Source organism: Castor canadensis, chromosome 18, assembly GCF_047511655.1.
Source record: "Castor canadensis chromosome 18, mCasCan1.hap1v2, whole genome shotgun sequence".
Taxonomy (NCBI): domain Eukaryota; kingdom Metazoa; phylum Chordata; class Mammalia; order Rodentia; family Castoridae; genus Castor; species Castor canadensis.
The window spans coordinates 14,519,186-14,540,809 of NC_133403.1; positions in this window are offsets into that span (position 1 = coordinate 14,519,186).

Consider the following 21,624-nt stretch of genomic DNA (forward strand, 5'->3'; position numbering starts at 1 on the left):
ACCCAACTATCTGTCAACCAATAGATGGGAAACACTGTGTTCTATCCATACAACTGATATTATTCAGCTATGGAAAGGGTGAAATGTTGATACATTGTCAACACAGATGAATCTTTTTTTCCTTACCATCAAACTTCTAAGCTGGCAATTACATGCTTATTTACCATAGAGCATAATAGTGCATTATAAGGAAAAATAAATGTGACTTGAAAATGAAAATGGTGATAGGTGGGGAGAAATCCTATGAAGCATAGACTTACTTATTCAAGTGGAACTTTAACACAGATGAATCTTGCTTGTTGAAATGAGGCAGACACGAAAGCTAAACATTGTGTAATTTTATTTATATAAAACATCTAGAATAGGAAACTCATAGGGACCGAAAGTAGCAGTTTCTAGAACTGAGATGAGGGTGGGGATAAAGATTGGAACTAGGTATAGGGTTTCTATACCTAGAAATGTCAGGATGATAACATCTACTGAGACTATATAGTAATGGTGATTGTAAAAACTTTTTACAAAACACTGATTCATACACTTTTTAAATATGAATTTTATAGAATGTGAATTATACCTCAACAAAAGAATATGGCTTAACATTTTTTACTTTGCCTCTATACGGTGCACTGAATAAACTACACTTATCACTCTTTTTTATTTTATTTTATTTTTATCATTTTTGCATTTACTTACACATGTATACATTATTTGGGCCACCTCCCCCCTCACCCCCATCTCGGGCAGAACTTGGTCTGTCCTCTTGTTCTCTGATTTTGTTAAAAAGAAACTATAAAATAAGACTAACATGGCATTTTTGCTAGTTTGAGATAAAGATACGTATATATAGATTCCTTGTGTTGTTTCCATGCATCATCTCTACCAGACCTCTTCCCATAGCAGCCTCTGCCAGTTTAAGATTACTATATTCGTTCCTATACAGTGAGCACATCAACCACATTCAAGTTTTTGGTTTCCCTCCCTTTTCCTATTCCTCCCGTGCATGGTCTCCCCTTAGTGTATGACCCATGTCAAATAATGTTATTGCATTGTTTTAATTCTATGATCCACATATGAGAGATGACATGCGATTTTTGGCCTTCCAAACCTGACTAACTTCACTTAAGACGATGTCTTCCAGTTCTATTCATTTACCTGCAAATGACAAAGTTTCATTCTTCTTTAAGCCAACTTAATAACTGAATTCCCAGAAATGGAGCAGGTTGTATGGGTGATATTGGAGACTCAGTCTTGTTATTTGCCAGTTGCTCATTTTGATGCTGCTGAATAAATGCTGGAATATGCAGAATATTTCCTTCCCTTAGGATCAATCCCCATATGCAATCTTTGTTTGAATCCATTATTGTATTCTTCATATTCCTGCATCAAGATTCTGGGAAAGGCGTTCACAGAGCTGGTGGCATCTGCCTAGTAAAAGTAATAATTTACTCCCCAGTCAAACTTTGGGTCTCTTTTATCTCTAGCTGCCTAGGGAAACCACCCAAATCGCAGTAGGGCTTAGGAAAATGGATATTGCATTTTGGTGTGCGTTTAAAATACTCCAAAGACCAATTGTGTAGGAATAGTTGCTTCATTTAGATGAGGCAAGGTCGAAAGCAGCACAACACAGTGACTTATAGTGAACTGACAGTATTGATAGCCTGAAGCCAAACTGTATGTAGCTTGGAATGAAATATAGTGCCTCTGCTTCCCTGTTCCCTGTTCCCCGCAATAATGTTTATTAGTATTATGTTTTGTGAGGCTAAAATAAGTAAATACAGACAAAACTTGACCAAAAATGAAACTTCATAAGTGGGTACATGCAAAGGTGTTTAATTATTATGTGTCCAGAAGAATAAGCAGGACCTGTAATAGTGGTTGCCTTCAGAGGGTACATGGAGGGTGACATGTAAGGCTCTGTCAGAGGAGAACAAAGCCTTACTTTTCCACACTGGCAGAAGTGTGATTCTTTACAGCACATGGAAAAATCTGCTACCTCATATGATGTGAAGTGGGTTAACTAGAGCCTCTGACTCCTCTATTTTATGGTTCAGGACGCTGAAATTTAGAGAGATGTGACTATCCCAAAGTCACATCATTGGGTAGTAGTGAATCCAAGGCAGGGAACATAGTTGGTTCCCTAGGGATAGAAATCTTTGAATACCTGAGACCACCAAATCATGGTCTGGACACCAAACCTTTTCCCAAATCCATCTGCCCCCAAGGTGGCAACAGGCAGATGGTTGATGTCCTGGAGGAGTGGCCTATCCTCAGAGAACAGCCCAAATCCTGACTCAACTCTTGGCTCTATACTCCAACCTCTGGCCCAAGAGGCAATGCCTTTCTCACAATGAAGCCCTGCTGAACACACCCGCTGAGCAATGCCCCCCTTCCCCAGCACCGACACCCTGTGATCAGGTGATCACCTAAATGACCAGTGGTCTGCTTAACTGCCAACTGACTTAGAACTCAGGGCATTTCAAACCAGTTGCCCACATGACAGTTGCATAAGTAATTAGCTTGACCTTAACTGGCCAAACTTAGAGAATGAGCAGTTAAGATCAATGAGCTGTGGAGGTGCTGTGGGGCTGGAGCTTAGGTGGTTCAGGAAAAGTCTACAGGCTCCCAGGGTCTTGTTGAGTAAAGATCTGACCCACTGACTGAGCAATCTGGAAGAACTGGACAGCCCTTGACATACTAGTGGCAGAGACCAGGTCCCACTTCTATTCTCTTGTTCTCCAGCTGCCTCAGGGGCCAGTGGATTCAAAGTTGGGCTTAGGAAGAGGGATCTTCCCCAAGATTGCTATGGAGAAAGAGTAGATAGACGCCTTGTAGGAGGCCCAAGCCAAGAGAAGGGCACTTAAAGCACCCAAGGGGCTGACTGCAAGTTAGGGAAGGCACAACTTTACTGAAATTTGGCAATATAGTGATGAAAGTCTGGGGCTATGGTCTGGTGGCCTTGGTTAAGGTCCCACTTAAAGACCACTTGAGAAACATCAACCATCTAAAGAGAAAAGAATTGCTGGAGCAATCAATCATCACCAACAGTCAAGAGGATGGAACCTGGGGTGAGTGGAAGGATGGCCTTAGCAGGACAACTGAGCAAAAAAAAAAAAAGACCACTTGAACCTTGGAAAGGGACTTCACTCTCTGTACTTGGCTCTTGCCCTGGGATATGGTAATGTTCATAGGGCCTACTTATTAGTATTATGTTGTGAAGCTCAGTATAGCAAACACAGATACAACCTGAGGGAAAAATAATGGGTGCTTACTAAGTACATAAGTACTACATTATTAAAGGTCTGCAGGAGTGAGCCAGACATGTGGAGGAGGAAATCTGGGTGGCTACAAGTCATGGAAGAGGGAAGGTGACCTTCCAGCCATCACATGAGTGTGATGCTTCATAAGTTTACAGAGAGGAGCTATGTTCACCTCCTGTGACCCCACATCAGCCCTGTGGGTTGAAAGGAGCAGAAACTCTGCACCATATTTTACAGTCAGTGAAGTTACTTGCTCAGAGTCACACGTTGAGGGGTGATGAACCCAAGACAGGAAATGTAGTTGGTTCCCTGGGGAGAGATCTCTGAACCCAATTTCTCTAGATCATGCTTGGATATATTGGTGTAAGGTTTAAAATCTACAGTATTATACAGCATATTTCTGAAGCTAATCCTAAATCTATACAATTCAAACTAAATTATCACCAGTTTAATCTAACAGGAGGATAAACATCAAGATGGCTCCTGTTCTTTAACCTCAAAGCTTGATTTTAGCTTTCTGTTTCTTAGGGAACTTCCCCTTCATCTGAGGCCCAGGACCTCAGGTCATTGTCCTCCCAGGTATCACTATAGGAATCTGCAACTCAGACATGGGTGGTGGGTCACTGGGGAGACACAGATAACAATGAGGAGAGCTCATTAGGGCAAGTAGGCAGGATTACAAGGCTCCTCATCCCTGGAAAGTGACATTGGGCCTTGACCTCCTCAGGTCTCAGGTCCAGGGAGCACCAAGTCCTATCTGGTATCCTCTGCTAAGGGTGTTTTCTGTGAACAGAGTGTCTATATATAAATGTCCTTTCCAACAGAAACAAACACCCTGGACATTCATGTGAACAGCCTTCAGGGGCTGTTCACCTGACAGTGAAACTGAAGCTGGAGTGGGGTTCTATAATCCTGGAATGGAAAATCCACATCCCATACACCTGATCCCCTGAGAAGCAGGAGATCTGAGGAAAAGGATGGAGCCATCCTACCTCTCCACCCCTACCCTCTGTGGGATCCCTCACAAGACCTGCATGTTAAATACAAACAGCTTCCTACAGTTCTTTTTTTCTTGAGGTGATCGTTCTTTGTACCACCAGCAAAGCTTGCCTGTGCCTTTCAATTCAAACAAAACCATCATGCTATGATAACTGAAAGAATGTTATGGCTTAATGTACTCAGGTATGAAAAGAATATAGAAAACGTTGCTGTGTAAAATATAATAAATCAAATTATATTTTTTATTTGCCAATATAGAAAACAAAAGGCACACAAGCAGCCTGTAATCCTGTCACTTAATATATCCCAAGTTAGCACTGCGCTGAATTTCATTTGAGTGTGTGTGTGTGTGCGTGCGCACTTGGTTTGACTTTTACGTGCATATGAATAGTCTATACAACCTCAGCTTGAGATACAGTGCCACAAGGTCACCACAAGACTCCATAGAGGTGAAGATCCCCAGGGCTTGGGCAAAACACAATTAGTCTTTTGTATACTGTAGTGTCCCTTACTGGATGCCCATACTGCCAAGTGCCCATGAAGCTGTGAAACTGGGAAAAGTGTGCTATCCTGCCTGCATGAGAGTGATCCTGGGTGCCTTTCTTCACCCCAGGCTTTTCCCAGGTGACCTGAGAGAAGACTACACCACGTTTTCTACCATACCCAGTGGTAAAGGATGCACTTACTGGCCTTACCTCCATCAACCTCCCTCTGCATTCACATTGTTCTTCCTCATCATATCCATTGAAATCCCCACTGCTCTCTATAGCCTATGTCAGGATAATTTCTTGACATCTGAAAAGAAGGAAATAATCATGCATGTCGAGAGACCCCAGTGCAGGAGAACCCCCCTGTATTGCATGTCCCTCTGCACCTCACAAATGTACCAGGAGGCCTAAAGAGAAGGTGATCAAGGCAACTCCAGACTGTCCACCACACCCAGTCATAAAGGATACTAGCACTAAAGCTCCTGTTGAATTCAAGAAGGGTGTTAGTTTAAGGTTAAAGAGCAAGATGGTGAATGAATATGGGGTACATTCTTCAAAAAGTATGCAGCGGCACTCTAACCCTCAAAGCCATGTACATGGTGACCCTACAGCTCCCTACAACCCTATCTTCCAAATTGAGGCAACTTTAGAGGGCAACCTTGGAATCTCTAAGAATGGGTGTCCATTCCCCCCAAGATATGTTCTTAGGCCATCATTCCCTTGCCTGCATGGATTCTTAACTATCTTCTTGTCTCCACTTGAGTTCACACACACCATCACTCACTCCTGTGCTCTCAGTTTTGCTGCATTTCATTATGTATCAAGAAGAAAGTTGGGCAAGCATTGGAGAACATGTACACTCATTTGTCTTACACTCTTATCAACCCCCTCCACAGTCAAATTGTTCTTCTTTCTTTTCCTATCCATTGAAATCCTCACTGCTCTCTATGAACTCCAAAATGACATCGGGAAGGAAGAGAATAATCATTCATGTCCAAAACCCACAAATGCAGGATGAACCCTGTGTGAGGTGCCCAGAGCAGAACCAGACTTCTCTGGGGTCCCCTGCAGTGGGCAGGGTACAGCTATTCTGACCATTACCCAGTTCCCTGCCTGACCAAGCAGAGATGCTGAGTATAATTCAATGGTGTAGTCTGGGGTCAGAATCTCAGGCAAGGCTAAAAGGAGGAGGGCTGGAGTGAGATTTTATAGACAAGGAGAATTTGAGGATCTCAACTGCTGGATAACATCAGGATCTTCAGGATGAGACTCATAAAGATGGAAAGGGAATAGGGAAGAGTTCAAATCAGGATCTCATAAATAAGAATAAGAGGTTTTTCTTAAGGAGCATGAAGAGGAATTAAGTTGTAGAAGATTGTTGCTCCCTTTCTCTTCACCATCTGCAAAGTGATCTTCTGAATGGCCAGGGACAGTCACGGTGATGGGGTGACCATGGGAAAGGAGAAAGTTAAGAGTTTGGGTGAGAGCTCAGGCCCCTGATGCTTCTGGGTCTCTATCATCTCACCACTATTTCGTGGCCTCTTCCCTGTAATCTTGTCTCAAGGCCACGAGTACTTCCCTCCTGCAATGGGGGAAGCAGTCTCTAATCTCCAACCTATTTTCCCTGCCTTCCAATTCCACCACTAGGTCCAAGAAGGAATGCCTGTGTCATTCTCTTCCTGCCTGAAGCAGACACTGTCTCCTTGACCTTCTGTGGGTGACACTGACTTCCCTCTACTCCCCCACTGCCTGATTTCTTTCTCCTAAATAGTGCCCATTTCCTTACTCCTTGTAAACCTCCTGTCATATTTACCAACATGAAAACGTGGAAGGAAACATTACAGATAGACTATCTCCACTCCAAAAAATCAGTGGAGTCAGAAGTACTTGCCATGGATGTGGGGCTGTGTTGAGCCCCATGAAGAGAACTAATGATCAAATCTATATTTTCACTGACTATTTTATGCATTGGATTACCTTAGGCACTTGGTAAATATTAAATTGAATCCTCACACCAAGCCCATGCATCTGAAGCATTAGGGGTTATGAACACAAGTTTAGAGATAACCTGACTTGTGCAAATGTTCTCAATGCCTTCAATGTAAAAGTGAGGCAGAGGGGAGCCTTGTGAATAAAGGGGATCTGCCAGGTTTTCACAGAGCTATGGATGGATTTGGAAGAAAGGTCACTAGGCAAATCTGAGGACAGGGAGCAGGCAGGGTCCTGGCTGGAATAGAGGAACAGTTCTATCTGACTGATGCAGTGGTCTGAGAGGAGCACTGACCTCTTGGTCAGTCTGTCCTGGGTCAGGTCAGTTGCATGAGATGAAGCCAGTGAAACAGCAAGGACCAGTGTGCAGCATGCCTGGCAGACCCTTCCCCAAATCCTCTAGTTCCCACCTTGGCATGGAGGAGATACTGGGGCAATTGAACACAGTCCTCACAAATGGAAGGAAAATTAAAACCTCAGCCTTGGGCGAGGTGGGAAGGCTGACATGGTTCACATTATGCTTTTTCCTCACATCTCAGGGTGTTGGGACACACAGAGTAATCCCAGAAGAAATGTTCTTGAACCCACTAGCCCTCACAATGTTCTGCAATCTAGGAATGGCAGTAAGGACAGCTTTGTCCCCAGGATCATGGTTGTGAGTGAACAAAACCTGTCCCACCAGATTTCTTCCATTGTGGGTCAACACCCAAAACCAACATAAAATCTCTTGTGTACGTTTCCAAGGAGGTGCTACAGAACATAAGCTTTAATGTTTGCTATGGTAAAAGCAGAAAATATCTGGCCTCCTAGGAAAGATCTTTAGCTATCAGAGCAAGAAAAGATAATCACAAACCCAGAACACTCAGAACCCAGAACAAATACCTGTTACTGTTAGGTCTTTGAAATACGCAAAGAACAAAACAGATTTGTGCGTATATTTCTTTTTTCTTTCTGATTTCATACTCCACTTCCTCAGTCTCCAAAGCAGCAGATGTGACCTGACTGCTCCAGGCATCCTCTCCTATTGGGCCCTTCCTGTAGTGTTGTCACCTACCTGGAATGTCTTTCTCCTTATTGCTGGAGTCACAGATACTATACAGGAACTCATCCTTAGAAACATAAATAGTAAATTATTATTAGAGACTGGCAGTCCCATTCTTATACAAGTTGAGGTCTTGGTGGCTGTCACATTATCCTACTTGTTCCTCTGGGTTCTCACACCCACCCTGGGTGTGTGGAGACAGGTGCTTTCAACAAGACATTGCAAACAGTTGTAAACCTTCACATGAGGGAGAGGAGCCAAAAGTATTGCCTTTGGACTTCTCACTTACCCTATCCATTGGGTCATTGCAGCTCTCAACGCCAATATTTTCAACCTAAAATTCCAATTGCAAAGGATGCACTGTGCATTAGATGAGTTCGGCAACTATACCTCATACCAGGTTCAGGTCAGAAGCCCAAGAGAGTGCTTTCTAAGGATGGAGAGGTTCACTCTACACGGTTGAACTTGGTAACCAATAGCATGTAATTATGCAGGGTATTTGAAATGTGACTGGCATGACTCAAGGCATTGGGAGTGTAATATTAGTGGAACTAATTAATTCATTAATTAAATAAATTAGTTGCAAACAGCAAATCTGGTAGTGGCTACCACACTGGAGAGTGCAGACCTAGAGTCCAAAGATGAGCAAAATGACCTTCTGCCTGATGCTCCCTCGCAGAGTTAGCTGGGTAGATAAGGTCACTTATTTATAGGTGCTCCCCAGGCACATCCACTCTGGTTCTCTGGGCCAGTAAAGCTGTAAGGCCCTGGGGACACTAAAACAATTACATCAACATCCAGTCCCAGACGGAGTGCCAGCAGAGTCAAGTGTAAGAAGAGGTGATAAGGAGGGCACTGTAGACCCTGTCTAGACACAGAGCAGTGGGAGGTGTAGGGACACAGTGCTATCTTCAGAAGCATACCTCCTGCTCTCTGACTCTATGTTAGAGCCTGGTCAGGTACCTCTATGTAGGGCCCAAAGGGCTGGACAATATGAGGGGGGAAACTTTCTATAGCAGAGTGAAATCCCAGCATGAAGGGGAGCATATTCATCAGATGCTCAGGGAGACCAAGACAGAAATGAAGAGGATTATGAGGAAGACACAGACCCTTCCCTCAAAGTGACCAGTCAGGGACAAGATCCCTTACCCATGAGTAGGAGAACACAAGTGGAGTTTTGGAATGGCAATTCTAAGACATGTCAGAGATACTGTCAATGTAATGCCTTCCAGGCCATACAAGGGAGTAGCAAGGGCCATCACTGTTCTGATTCTGTCCTGTACTGGAGTCCCTGCCCCTTCTTTATAACTAGAATCCCCTGCACCTACCCTTGTAGAGAGGCATTACACTGTTGTCAGTTTAAATGTGGCTCTGGGCCAAATAGCCCTTGGTTAGGGGTGTTTACATAAAGCTATTTGACCTGTAATTTCCAGAAGCAGGTGAAAAATAAGTACTGATCCCTGTTCCAGCCACAGGAAGATCAGACCTAGGATCTTCTGTCTATGTCTGTCCTGAGTCTGTTCTTGCTGACTTATGTTCTTCCAGTCCAGGTCTAAGGACTAGAGATTGAATTCCTACTCTCTGCCTCTTACCAACTTTCACAAAGCAAAGTGCCCCTATTCACAATAGCCAAGTTATGGAAACAGCCAAGATGCCCCACCACTGACGAATGGATTAAGAAAATGTGGTATCTATACACAATGGAATTTTATGCAGCCATGAAGAAGAACGAAATGTTATCATTCGCTGGTAAATGGATGGAATTGGAGAACATCATTCTGAGTGAGGTTAGCCTGGCCCAAAAGACTAAAAATCGTATGTTCTCCCTCATATGTGGACATTAGATCAAGGGCAAACACAACAATGGGATTGGACTTTGAGCACATGATAAAAGCGAGAGCACACAAGGGAGGGGTGAGGATAGGTAAGACACCTAAAAAACTAGCTAGCATTTGTTGCCCTTAACGCAGAGAAACTAAAGCAGATACCTTAAAAGCAACTGAGGCCAATAGGAAAAGGGGACCAGGACCTAGAGAAAAGGTTACGTCAAAAAGAATTAACCTAGAAGGTAACACACACGCACAGGAAATCAATGGGAGTCAATGCCCTGTATAGCTATCCTTACCTCAACCAGCAAAAACCCTTGTTCCTTCCTATTATTGCTTATACTCTCTCTACAACAAAATTAGAAATAAGGGCAAAATAGTTTCTGCTGGGTATTGAGGGGGTGGGGGGGAGAGGGAGAGGGCGGAGTGGGTGGTAAGGGAGGGGGTGGGGGCAGGGGGGAGAAATGACCCAAGCCTTGTATGCACATATGAATAACAAAATTAAAAAAAAAACAAAGCAAAGTGCCTGACATGTCACAATAGCTGGAGAAGTAATCCTGTCTCAGAAGACGTCAATATTGCGTCATGCTCGCTGAAGCCATGATACCTGCATCCTGCTCATTCCCACTTGCAAGGAGTATAAAAATCACTGTGCAGTGGAATATCATTGGACTCAGGTGATGATCCATACCTGGCATGGCTACTCCTGTAACTTCCTTCTCCCTCTCATATCTTTCCCCTCGGAAGGTCCAATCCCCGGCCCCAAGGTCTGCCTCCCTCCATGGAATGCACTGGGTGGCTGTCTCAGGATTCCTAGAGCCCTTGATCTTGGAAGCTCTCATTTAACATTTAATCATTCACAGCAGATTTCCCATCAAGCACTATTGGAGAATTTTTCTATAGAATAGGGCTTTCTAGGACAATCTTATGACGAAAGGCTTGTCTAGGTGGTAAGGTGACATTTTTCAAGGAGGCAATCTTATTTTTTTTGTTTAAGGGGAGAGGAATATCACTCCAAGCCAATCCAATTCTATTGAAAACGGAATGTATTCGCTCAGTATTTCATACAGTATTGATGATCCAAAAGGATCCTCAAGCCAAAACTCACTTCATTTTATGTTTACACTCACTTGAGTACCTTAAGGTGTGTCTTTACAAAGGCCTTCAGTGGTAGGTGGCATTCCTCCGACACATGGCCAAGTTGCTCTCTCCTCACTTTGTAATGCACAACCTACTTTCTTCCTCCTAGGAAGGGAGCCACAAACCCATCCGGATGCTCAGTCCTGGAAGAAAATCTTGCATTTCTTTTTGTTTCTCATAGTGTTGTTCTCTACTGTGCAGAAAGCATGGCTTGTGTAAGTGCTAGAGACAGATTTTTCCACCTGAGAAAGGAAATTGCCTGTTTTGAGCAACATTATCTGAAGGGAAATATTAGATTTCCGTGGAGAAAGCTGGAGTGAAGTTGCCCCAACTCCGCCTCCAGGCTCCTCCTCCTCCTTTGATCCTTGCCAAACCTGGGCATGAATGTGGCTGTGGCTACACCAAGGGCTCACTGCAAATGGAAGAAGCCTGCCCCACACTCTCTGCTGAGAGGGCCAGAAATGATGCACCAATGAGGAATGTTTTATTCCTTGAAATGATTAAGGTAGTTGAGGAAGCAAGGACTCCAGTATTACTGAAAACAAGCATCCAAAGATAAGAGGATCAGTAATAAGGATTAAAACCAGAATAGATGCCAAACTAAGTTTAGAGTAGGGGCAGGAAGAAAGTGCCTGGAATTTGATAGCACAGGTTGCTAGGTCCCCCAAGTTTTGGGTGTACAATTATGTATGATTTTTCCATGTCCTGAAGCCTTCTAAACCAAACTAACAACCACAGATTCTTTTCTCTTTTATGGAGAAGCATAATCCCATGTGGAGAATATAAAGAACTACTCAGAAATGAAACTTTTCTTTAAATGAAGTTATTAATGATCATCTAATAGGGAGCCTGAGATATCATTTGTCCACTGTGAATATTTTCTTGGATAGAGGTAGTATTTTTCCCCTTGTTGATAGAGGTATACTTGACATACAAGAAACTGCATATATTTAAAGCTACAGTTTGGTCAATTTTTACATAATTACTGCAGTGTAATAAATAATATATCTGGTCTCTGTACCTGTCCCAGTCCCCACCACAAAGTTTCAAAAACCCTTGGCATTTCATGTTTGATAGAATTGCCTTTGTAATGTCAATGAGGTCAGAAACAGCTGTAGAAGAGAGCGAAAGACCCAACTACATAATTAAATGGCTGAAACTTTGGGACAAACAAACCTACAAGGACAGGAGAAGACTAGAGATTAGGTTCAGTAAAATGGCCAGTGCCTTAATCAATCATGCCTACATTCCACAATACCAATAAAAGTCTGGGCACGAAACCTCAGTGTAGCTTCGTGGTTGATGAGCAACTGATGGGCTGGTCATGGAATGTCCTGTGACCCCACCCGGAAAGGGCAAGGAAGCACTAACTCAGATGTCTCTTGGATTTCAACTACATGTATCCTTTACAACAAAGCCATAGGTACAAGTATGGTGCTTTTCTGAGCTTTATGAATCATTCCTAGTGAATTATTGAATCTTCACTCATGTGGGGATCCCCCCCGCCATACATAGGCCAGTCTGAAGTTTAGATGGGATAAGGGCCCTGAAGTTAGAGCTGGCTTCTGATGTAAGGACAGTCATGCTGAATAATTGCCCTTTATTTGCAATATCTAATTCTAAATCTGGGTACTTAGTGTCCTAAATGTATTGCAATAACCCCCAGCTGGGGAAAAACAAATCATTTAGTGTCAGCAATGTGGGATTCTCTGGAACAACCCTGACTCAGTGAAACATGTGGTTTGGAGAGACAGAGATTGAAAAAGTGAGGGATAAGTCTCCTTAGATTCCTGGGTGTTCATGGGGTCAGCCATGGCTTGGAACAGCAGCTGAGTGGCAAATTTAAAGTTCAAATTTACAAATGGAATTTAGAGATGATGTGATAATGGAAGTTGGTTCATTAATTGTATAAGGAGATGTAAAATAATAAGTAAAAACTGAACTATACAATCCCTTGGTTATTGTATAATCACTAAAACAGAATGATAGAAGAGCTAGATCACTCCATCTGAGAGATGGCCACTAACTTCAGTGCTTCCCTCCAAAGGAAAAACATTCTGGGACAACACAGTATCTCTAAGATCAACAAGAAGGGAGTCCATGTACAGGCAGCCAGAAATGGCTGACATACCAGGGAGTATAGTACAATGAAATTGTCTCATTTTGTGAACTAGTGTCCTTAGTTTTCTGAAGAACCATCACTAAAGTCAGATTGTAGGGCTGACTAATTTAGAGACAGTAGCTTTGGGTTTGAATGCTCATAGTGAGAGAGTATATTTAGGCTGATCCTGGACCCACACTTTACTGCAGAATCATCACAGATGCCTCTTATAGAAGGTAATAAAAGTAGATTAACAAGAAAAGATGGAGGAAAGTCAAGAGACTCATTCCAGCAGGATGGAAATCTTCACATGGTTTTTAAGGAATGGAAGGTATAACCCTAACACTGATGGGGTGAAACAACAATCTTGGTGGTCTATGGAACCTTCTGGTGGTACCCATACTTTAAGGAGTCCCAAACATGTCTATCTGCTCTACTTACCCAGGTTGGGGAAATATTAAAAGCAAGATAGGAAACACTGCAATGAGAAACTCAAACTGGAATCACCTAGGGGAAAAGCCAAGCAGATTTATCAAGATAAGGATTGGAAAGGGGCCATCCCTTCTCTGGGGATCTAAGACCATACATACACACATCAGTGGGTAGAATGGTTGGGAAGAAGAGAAGCTTCTTAGATACCTTAGCAAGGGAACACCATGAACTGTACAACCAAAAGCTCTTGGTGAGCCCTTTAATGGGCCAATAATTGAGCAAATACAGAAATGTGAGTTCAATGTGATTAAGATGAAAAACTGGGACAAAAATTGGAGTGTTTAAGCAGGATTTTACATGAAGTGGTGTGGCTCTTTTTATCTAAAGTTATTATAAAGATGGATATAGTGTCTGACTAGGGACTGTTTCCTCTGCCTAGTATTGTAAAACAGAGGGCACTGAAATGTACGCTTTGAGCATTATTATTGGATGTGCTAAGTGGGAATCAGAATATTTCAGCCCATGTAGTAAACAGAAACTTGAAGAATGGCATGGTAAAATTGTCTGTGCTATAACCCTGCATATGGTGTAGCCTTGAATTTACAGCAAAATCCTATGAGCCCCACCCCTGTAACTGTGGGACCACATACTAGAGAATTTCCATTTGAGGGGAAATTACTAACTTTCTATTAGACGTTGATTGAAAATGGTCCACAACTGAAGGACAGAAAACAGTCTCAAAACCGAAAATACTCATAATTCCTTGGATGATATCAGAGAAACACCCTAATATGGAATGAAATACCCAGAAAAGTTCCACAGCAAAATGGAAAAGCACTCTGCTACTGAATTACATCCCTAACCCTAGTTTTTCATTGTGAACTCTTCTTACCCACCTATTAGATTTTAATTTTCAAAGATTTTACCCACATGTATTGAGTATTTTATTGTACACATACTGTACCCTTCAGGATCCTCAGAGACAGAAATAAGGTGGTGAGGATGACTCCAGTTACTTGTTTCCACAATTCCTGCTTCTTCCCAATTTCAGGATGATGATGTGCTCATCTAAAACAATTGCTGGCATATCTCATTAAGAATTGTGGTCAATTTAACCTGCTTATGCTGTCAAAAACAAATAATTTGTTTCTCTTTTCTACATAAATGTATCCAAATATGAGTAGACATTGGCTTTTACAAACTGTGTATTTGCAATTTCATCCTATTTTATAATACAACTAACATAAAAGAAATGGGGGAAGGGAGTCAAATATAAGACCCAGTTAGCTGGAGAGGGTAGAGATGATGAATTTTCAGCTCATTAGAAATTCTCCTATACTCATGTATAAGATTAGCTCTCCAAAGGCTTGAGCCACTATAAGTGTCAGAATCATATAACGTTTTAAACATTTTAATAACATTAGAACAAATTGTACTAAATGTGTAACTGGATATATGGTCAAAGATGCATAGACTATTTAAAATGTACCAGCAGGTTACAAAAAGAAACTATCAGAACTATAAGAGGTGGTAGAGCATGAGCTTAGCATGTGTACGGACCTGGGTTTGATCCACAGCACCAAATACATAAAAAAAAAACCCTAAAACACCAGAAGTGAACAATACAAAAACTGAAACTAACAACTCATTTATGAGTAAGACCAAAAGATAAGAGATAACTGAAAAAAAAAAGAAATACATAAATGGAAGTTGGTCTTGGCATTTACTCCACTCAGACATTCAAAGAAATGGTATATTCAAATGGGTTAAATAACATGAAACACAAATTGAAGTTCTGATAATCTTTTTTTGGTGGTATTGGGTTTAAACTCAGGGCCTCACACTTGGTAGGCATGCACTCTGCCATTTGAGCCACTCTGCCAGCCCTGATAATCTTATTTTATTCAAAGTAACAAATGAAGAGAACAAAATCATTTCACTAACAATGACTGATTTCTTATATTTGACAAAACATGCAAATCCTCAGCTTTAGAAAACAAGATAAAAACCATGGAGTATAAATAAATAAAATACCCATTTATGGATGTAAAGAAAACCAAATGGAAAGATAAGAAATACCTGATACCTACCTTCGAACCACCAGAAAAAGCAGAACCAAAAGAAACTGAAATAATTGCCCTTCTTGTTCTAAAGTAAAAGGGTCTATAGAATTATAGGCTTAAACTTTTACTCAAAATAACGGTCAGTCAGCTTTCCATCACTGTGACAAAATAACAGAGAAATTTTATTTAAAGGAAGAATAGCATATTTTGGCTCACAGTTTTTGAGTTTTCAGTCTATAGTTAGCTGGCTTTTAGACCTGTGACCACAAAGTGGCAGGGAGTGGCAGATAGATCAAAACCGTTCACCTCAAGGCAGCAAGGAAGCAGACAGAGAGAGAGAGAGACAGAGAGAGAGAGAGAGAGAAGGTTAGGTTCCCAATATCCCCTCCAAGAACATGCCCCCAACTTCCTCTCCTAGAGGAAAGTTTCCACCATCTTCCCCAATAGAACCAAAGGTGGCCAAGCCTTTAACACATGGACCTTTGGGAGACAATTCAACCTATAGCAAACAGTGAAAATTAAGATGACTCTTCAGATAAAAACTGGGGTAATTAAGGAAACTGAGGGAGAATGATCTCAGAATGAAAAGTTGAGATGTCAGAATATTCACTAAATGTCAGTGAATGAACAGGCAGACAGAAATGAAAAATTCAAAAATAAAGTCATACTATTTTCCACATGGGAAGGAAATAATCATGCTGGAAGGAAACTATGACACAAAAGGTAGTGCATGGGGTAAGAGGGATGGTGATAAGGCTAAGTGCCCTTTTTTTGGAGTAAGGTAAATACACTGATTATTTTCCATATTAAGTTAATTTTAAATGTTAAATTTTTAAGAGTAAGAAAAATGGCAGTGTATAAATTCCACAATATTATAATGATAAAAATTACAAAAATATTTGTAGTGGGTCAATTCAAAAGAAGCAAAAAGGAAATAGACATGAAACCATCAGGACAAATAGTCTAAGATACAGTTGAAATAAATGGAAACATTGTTGGTGTTCAAACAAAATTTCAGTGTATTTAACATAAGGTTAAGAAATTAGGATTGGATTAGACTCTAGAAGACATACCTAAGCATCAGTACACATAAATGCTTCCATTAAAATCTTGTGACTATGCATTGTGCAAACACTAGTGAAAAAAAGTGATGATGGAACTTTATTAGCAAACAGCAGACTTGGAGATAATGTCTTTGGAAGGTCAATTCCTAAGAATAAATTGCACTGCCTAGCTTTGTATCCTCAGAAAATCACTTCTCCACCCAGGCCTTGTTTTCCAGATACCTTTCATGGCGGATAAATAATATAAGAACACTGACTACTCAGTTGTGGTGAGAATTAAGGAAGACATCTGTATAGTTGAGCCCTCCATGATTGTGAGCTCCTGTGATTCAGGGTGAGTTCTCAGGGAGCGAGGAAGTGTCCCGTTTTTTCAACCCCACCTTTAGGACTTCACTCAGTGCCAGGAGTACATCAGGGGGTTGCAGATCACTGAAGATGCTAATACTGAATCTCCATTTCTGCAGCCTAAGAGCCAGCGTGGCTCCCAGAACACCCCCCCCCCACCACACACATGTTTTTCCATCTGTTTGCCAACTAGGAGACAGAGCAGAAGTCCTGCCACAGCCTTGTATGCTGAAGTTGGTGGAGGCCAGTAGCAGCTGCTCCTTCTGGAGAGTGCCTCCTGATAAAGACTGGAAAGGAGGTGATAGGGTATAAGGAGGAATAGAAGTTCTCTAAAATTGGCCAGAACCCCAAGGGTCCCAAGTTACTTAGACAGCAGAGCTGGAATTCAACCTTTCAGCACTACTTCTAGCTGTGTGACTGTGGACAAGTCACTCCACCTCTCTGAGCAATGCTTCCTGTACGTCGGGGCTATTGAAAACACTGGCAGCCCCATAGGGTTATTGGAAAGTAGGTGAAGTGTAGAGCACACAGCAAGTGCTCCATAAATGCACTGCCCATTGCTGCCCCTCAGAGTGGTTGCAGTATAGCATTTTTTCCACACATGAGGCCCAGAGAGGTGCAATGACTTATTTGAAGTCGCAGATCTTGTGGGTTCCAGCTGTGGTCTTAGCCATTCTCCCTGTCCAACACCAAAAGAATGGGCAGGGCTGGGTTTAAGGAAGCGTTGGGCTGAAGGGTGGGGTGGGGAGAGGCGGAGGCAGCTTCCCCACTGATAGCCCTGTGTTTTGCACACACCTTGGGGCACTGGAGGCACCGGAAGCCTCTGATTCCTCCAGCAAGAATTGGCCAGGCCCAGGTTCTGATAGGGGTGGCAGAATCTCCCACAGGAAAATGTAATCTTTGTAGTGATCTTCCCTCTATCAAACCCACAGTTTCCAGGCATGTTTTGTCTGGGGGATATCCACAGACCTGCATTCCAAGTATGCCACCCACTAATCCTGTGACTTCTGATGAATTCTTAGCCCTCTCTTATCCTCCCTTTCCTTAACTCTGCTATGAGGAGACTTAGATCTTCCACCCATGAAACTCACTCATATCCATGGGAAAAGGTTTCCACCTGTGGGATGATAATGACAGTATCTGGTCCATGCAAACCTTCCCAAGATGCCTTTGCCAACGCTTTGGGGATTTGCCATATCTAATTCCCACACTTATCCTCCCAAAGGAAAGGGCACTGTTTGTCATTCCCTTTTACTGATATGAAAACTGAGATCCTAAATGGATGCATGTGACAGAAATGGGGTTTCTTCCTGCACACCCAGGCCTGTCTAGGGTCCTTGCTCTTCTTGCTGGTCACCACACCTCAGCAGACGGAGGCCACCTTCCTGCATTACCCTTAGGAATCTCCAGGGAACATTCCTAGAGGACAGGCAGCCCATGTGCCATTCACTCACACATAAGGCCATGACCCAAAGCTTCCAAAGCACATAGAGGAGGGAGCACTCACAGAAGTCCAGACCCCTGATTTTGGAATGCAGAATGAGATGAAGAAGTGGGGATTGTGCAGGGATTTGGAGAAAGAATGTTTTTCTGGGGGAGGGAAGAACTAGTGCAAATGCCCTGAGGTGCAGGTAGTTTCCACAGACTCTAAGCGGACAGTGTAACAGAGAACCTGGCTAGGGCTGTGGATGGAACACAGTTCATGCAGAGTGGTACAGGTCATTGTAAGGAGACTGGACTTGATCCTGAGGATGTTGGGGGAGGGAGGCATGGAAAAGTTGCAAACTCTGTGAAGGTGTGATCTCAACATTTCCCTCTAGACCTGTGCTGTCAAAATCGATCAAATTAAATTAAAATTGAGTCCCTCGGCCACACATGCCTAATTTCAAGTGCTCATTAGCTACCTATGCCTTTGCTAGTGAACACACAGACACTGCACATTTCCACCATCAGGAAGGTTTTATAGACAGTTCTATGCTACTGTGCTCTCTAGTGAACGCCAGAGAGCACTCAAGGTTTGGGGTGGAAGTGTTTTTGCTGAAAAGGTAGCCAATGAGGACAAATCCCAGGGATTCAGCGAGATGCTGGTGGCCAGTGCCTGGTATGGTGCCTGACACACAATAGGTGTCCTCCGGCAATGGTCACCTATCTCTGAGGCAGCCCCCAGCAACCCACACTTCCAAATAGTATGGCCTCATGCAGTCGTTTTCCTTGCTGAAACATTGCTGGCCAAGAATGGTCAAAGTGAGGAAACGACAGTGTACTTTCAAGACCAGATCATCAAAGTCATTGTAGCTCCTCCCTTGGTCTCTTGAGCTGGCTTCCCAAGGTGGAAGCTTAGATATCAGATTTCAGAGCTTTCTTTTTTTTACGAATATATGCACTCAGTGCTACATATTTCCTCTAAGCTCTGCTTGTATCACATTTCACACATTCTGATATGTTGTACATACATTTCATTTAGTGAAAAACATTTTTCTCAGGTTTCTTTTCGATTTGAGTATTTTTTTAATGTGTTGTTTAATCTCAAAATATTTAGGGATATTCCTGCTATCTTTCAGTTTTCTCTACTTCGAAGCCCATTCTGGGGATGACAAGTAGCTCAGTAGAAGAGCATGAGGCCATGTTTATTCTGTCTGATCGTTACAATCACCAGTGCTCATGACAAGGACAGAACCCCAAAGACACAGTTCTGACACAGTGGATCAGAATGTTCAGGGGACTCAGCAAACCTGGACCACCCCCCCACCCCGCCCACCGCGTAATTCTTATCCTCAGTTAAATTTGAGGCCAGGCTGGGAGGTAAAGTTGTTTAGATGTTGCTTGCCCAAGAGGGCAGTGGAAGCTGGAACCCAATGTGTGCTGTGTTCACCAAGCCCTATGTCCAGGTGTCCAGGATGCACTTTTGGAAAATGCTGCACTATGTGGTCACCAAGGTCCAATCTCTGTCTGACATTCTATAATTTGAGGTGGTGGTTTCTAAACATTGCAAGTGTGAGAGCTCCTTACAATGTGCTAAAATGTAGGCTTGCCTGTAGTTGGACCTTCCTGATTACTCTTGGTGGTCATCTCCGTCTGCCAAGGGCACTGTAATGAAGACTACGTGTCTTAAACAACAAATATTTCTCACAGATCTAGAGGCTGGGAGATCCAAGATCAGGGAGCCCGCATAGCCAGGCTCTTAGTAAGGGACCTCTTTCTGGATCGCTGATGGCTTTGCTTATGCTGTGTCTTCATGTGGTGAAGAGGGGCAAGAGGAGAGCTTTCTTGTATCATTTTTTTTCTTGCGGTACTAAGGATTGAACTCAGGGCTTCATGCTTGCTAGGCAAGTGTTCTACCACTTGAGCCACAACTCCAGTCTTTTTTTTTTTTTTTGAGACAAGTTCTTGCTATGTAGCCCAGGCTGGCCTCAAACTCACAGATCTCTTGTGTCAGCTTCTGGAATTACAGGCATGTACAACCACACCCATCTTGTGTTTCTTCTTACAAGGGTGCTAACCCCATCATGAGAGCTCCATCCTCAAGACATAATCATCTCCCAAAGACTTCATTATATGAGTTGGGGAGGGGGGCACATTCAGTCCACTGAAGCACTAATCAAACTTTTGGTATTGTTAATTACAAAGTATGTAACAGAGGTTCCTGTGAAATTAATGATGACTTTAAATGATTATAGTATTAAACATTGCTTCTAAAAATGTAAGCATTCATGTGAAACCTTATAGAAAGTGCCTCGTGCACATGTGGATTTATGCTCTCTAGGACGTCATGACCTTGGGAGTTATTTAAAGACTTTCCCTTTTGAAATTGAATCCAGAACTAGTCGAGAACATTGATCTCATTTAGTTGGGGGCTGTATTTCATCTTTGGTGGAAACTAGTAACATCCAGGTTGGTTGCTAACTATGTTCACCCGGACATATTGCTGAATATTTTAAAATTACTTCCAAAAAGCTAAATATACTCTCAAAAATTAAATAATTTCAAGTAATTGAGAACTCTCTACACACAGAAACTGTGATACTTTTTTATCCTTCAGAGTACTTTCTCCAGTACCACAAAAACTTCAAAAAATGTTTATTCAATCAAAAAGTAAATACACAACACTACTAAATTGTACACTTAGAAATGGTTTAAGAAGAGGATAAATATTTGAAAGGGAAAAAAAAGAAGAGCATGAGGCCTAGTATATGTGACCTAGGATGAGCCATCCCTAACACCACACACACACACACACACAAGTTTGGTCTGAGAACGTGTTTTGTACATTTCTATCACTTTAAATTATTGAGATGTGGCTGGTTTATTGGGGATTTTGTGACTTGGAGCATTAGTTATCTTGGTGAATGTTCCACATGGGCTTGAGAAGAATGTGTATTCTGCTGGATGAAATACTCTGCAAATGTTAATTAGATACAAAAGCCACTCATTTCACTGTCGTCATTGCTTTTGTGCCTACTGTACCTATCAGTTACCAAGAGAACAATGTTTACATCTCCAACTCTTAATAGTGGATTTGTCTATTTCTTTTTGCAATTCCCTCAGTTTTGACTCACGCGTTTTCCTGTTAGGTGTGTATAGACTTACCACTGTTATGTCTTCTTAGAGAATTGACTCCTTTAACATCATGTAATGACCTCCTTTCTTACCCCTGATAATTATCCTTATTCTGAAGTCTGTGTTGTCTGAAGTTAATATAGCTTTCTTTTGATTTGAGTTAGCATGGCAGGCATGTTCTTCTCCATCCCTTTACCTTTAAACTGTTCTTATATTTAAAGCTTATTGTTGGGCATTATTGTTGTTGTTGTTTAATCCATCTTGACAATCTCTTTTAAATGGTTATTTAGACTAATATCTAAAGAGAGATTATTGGGAGGG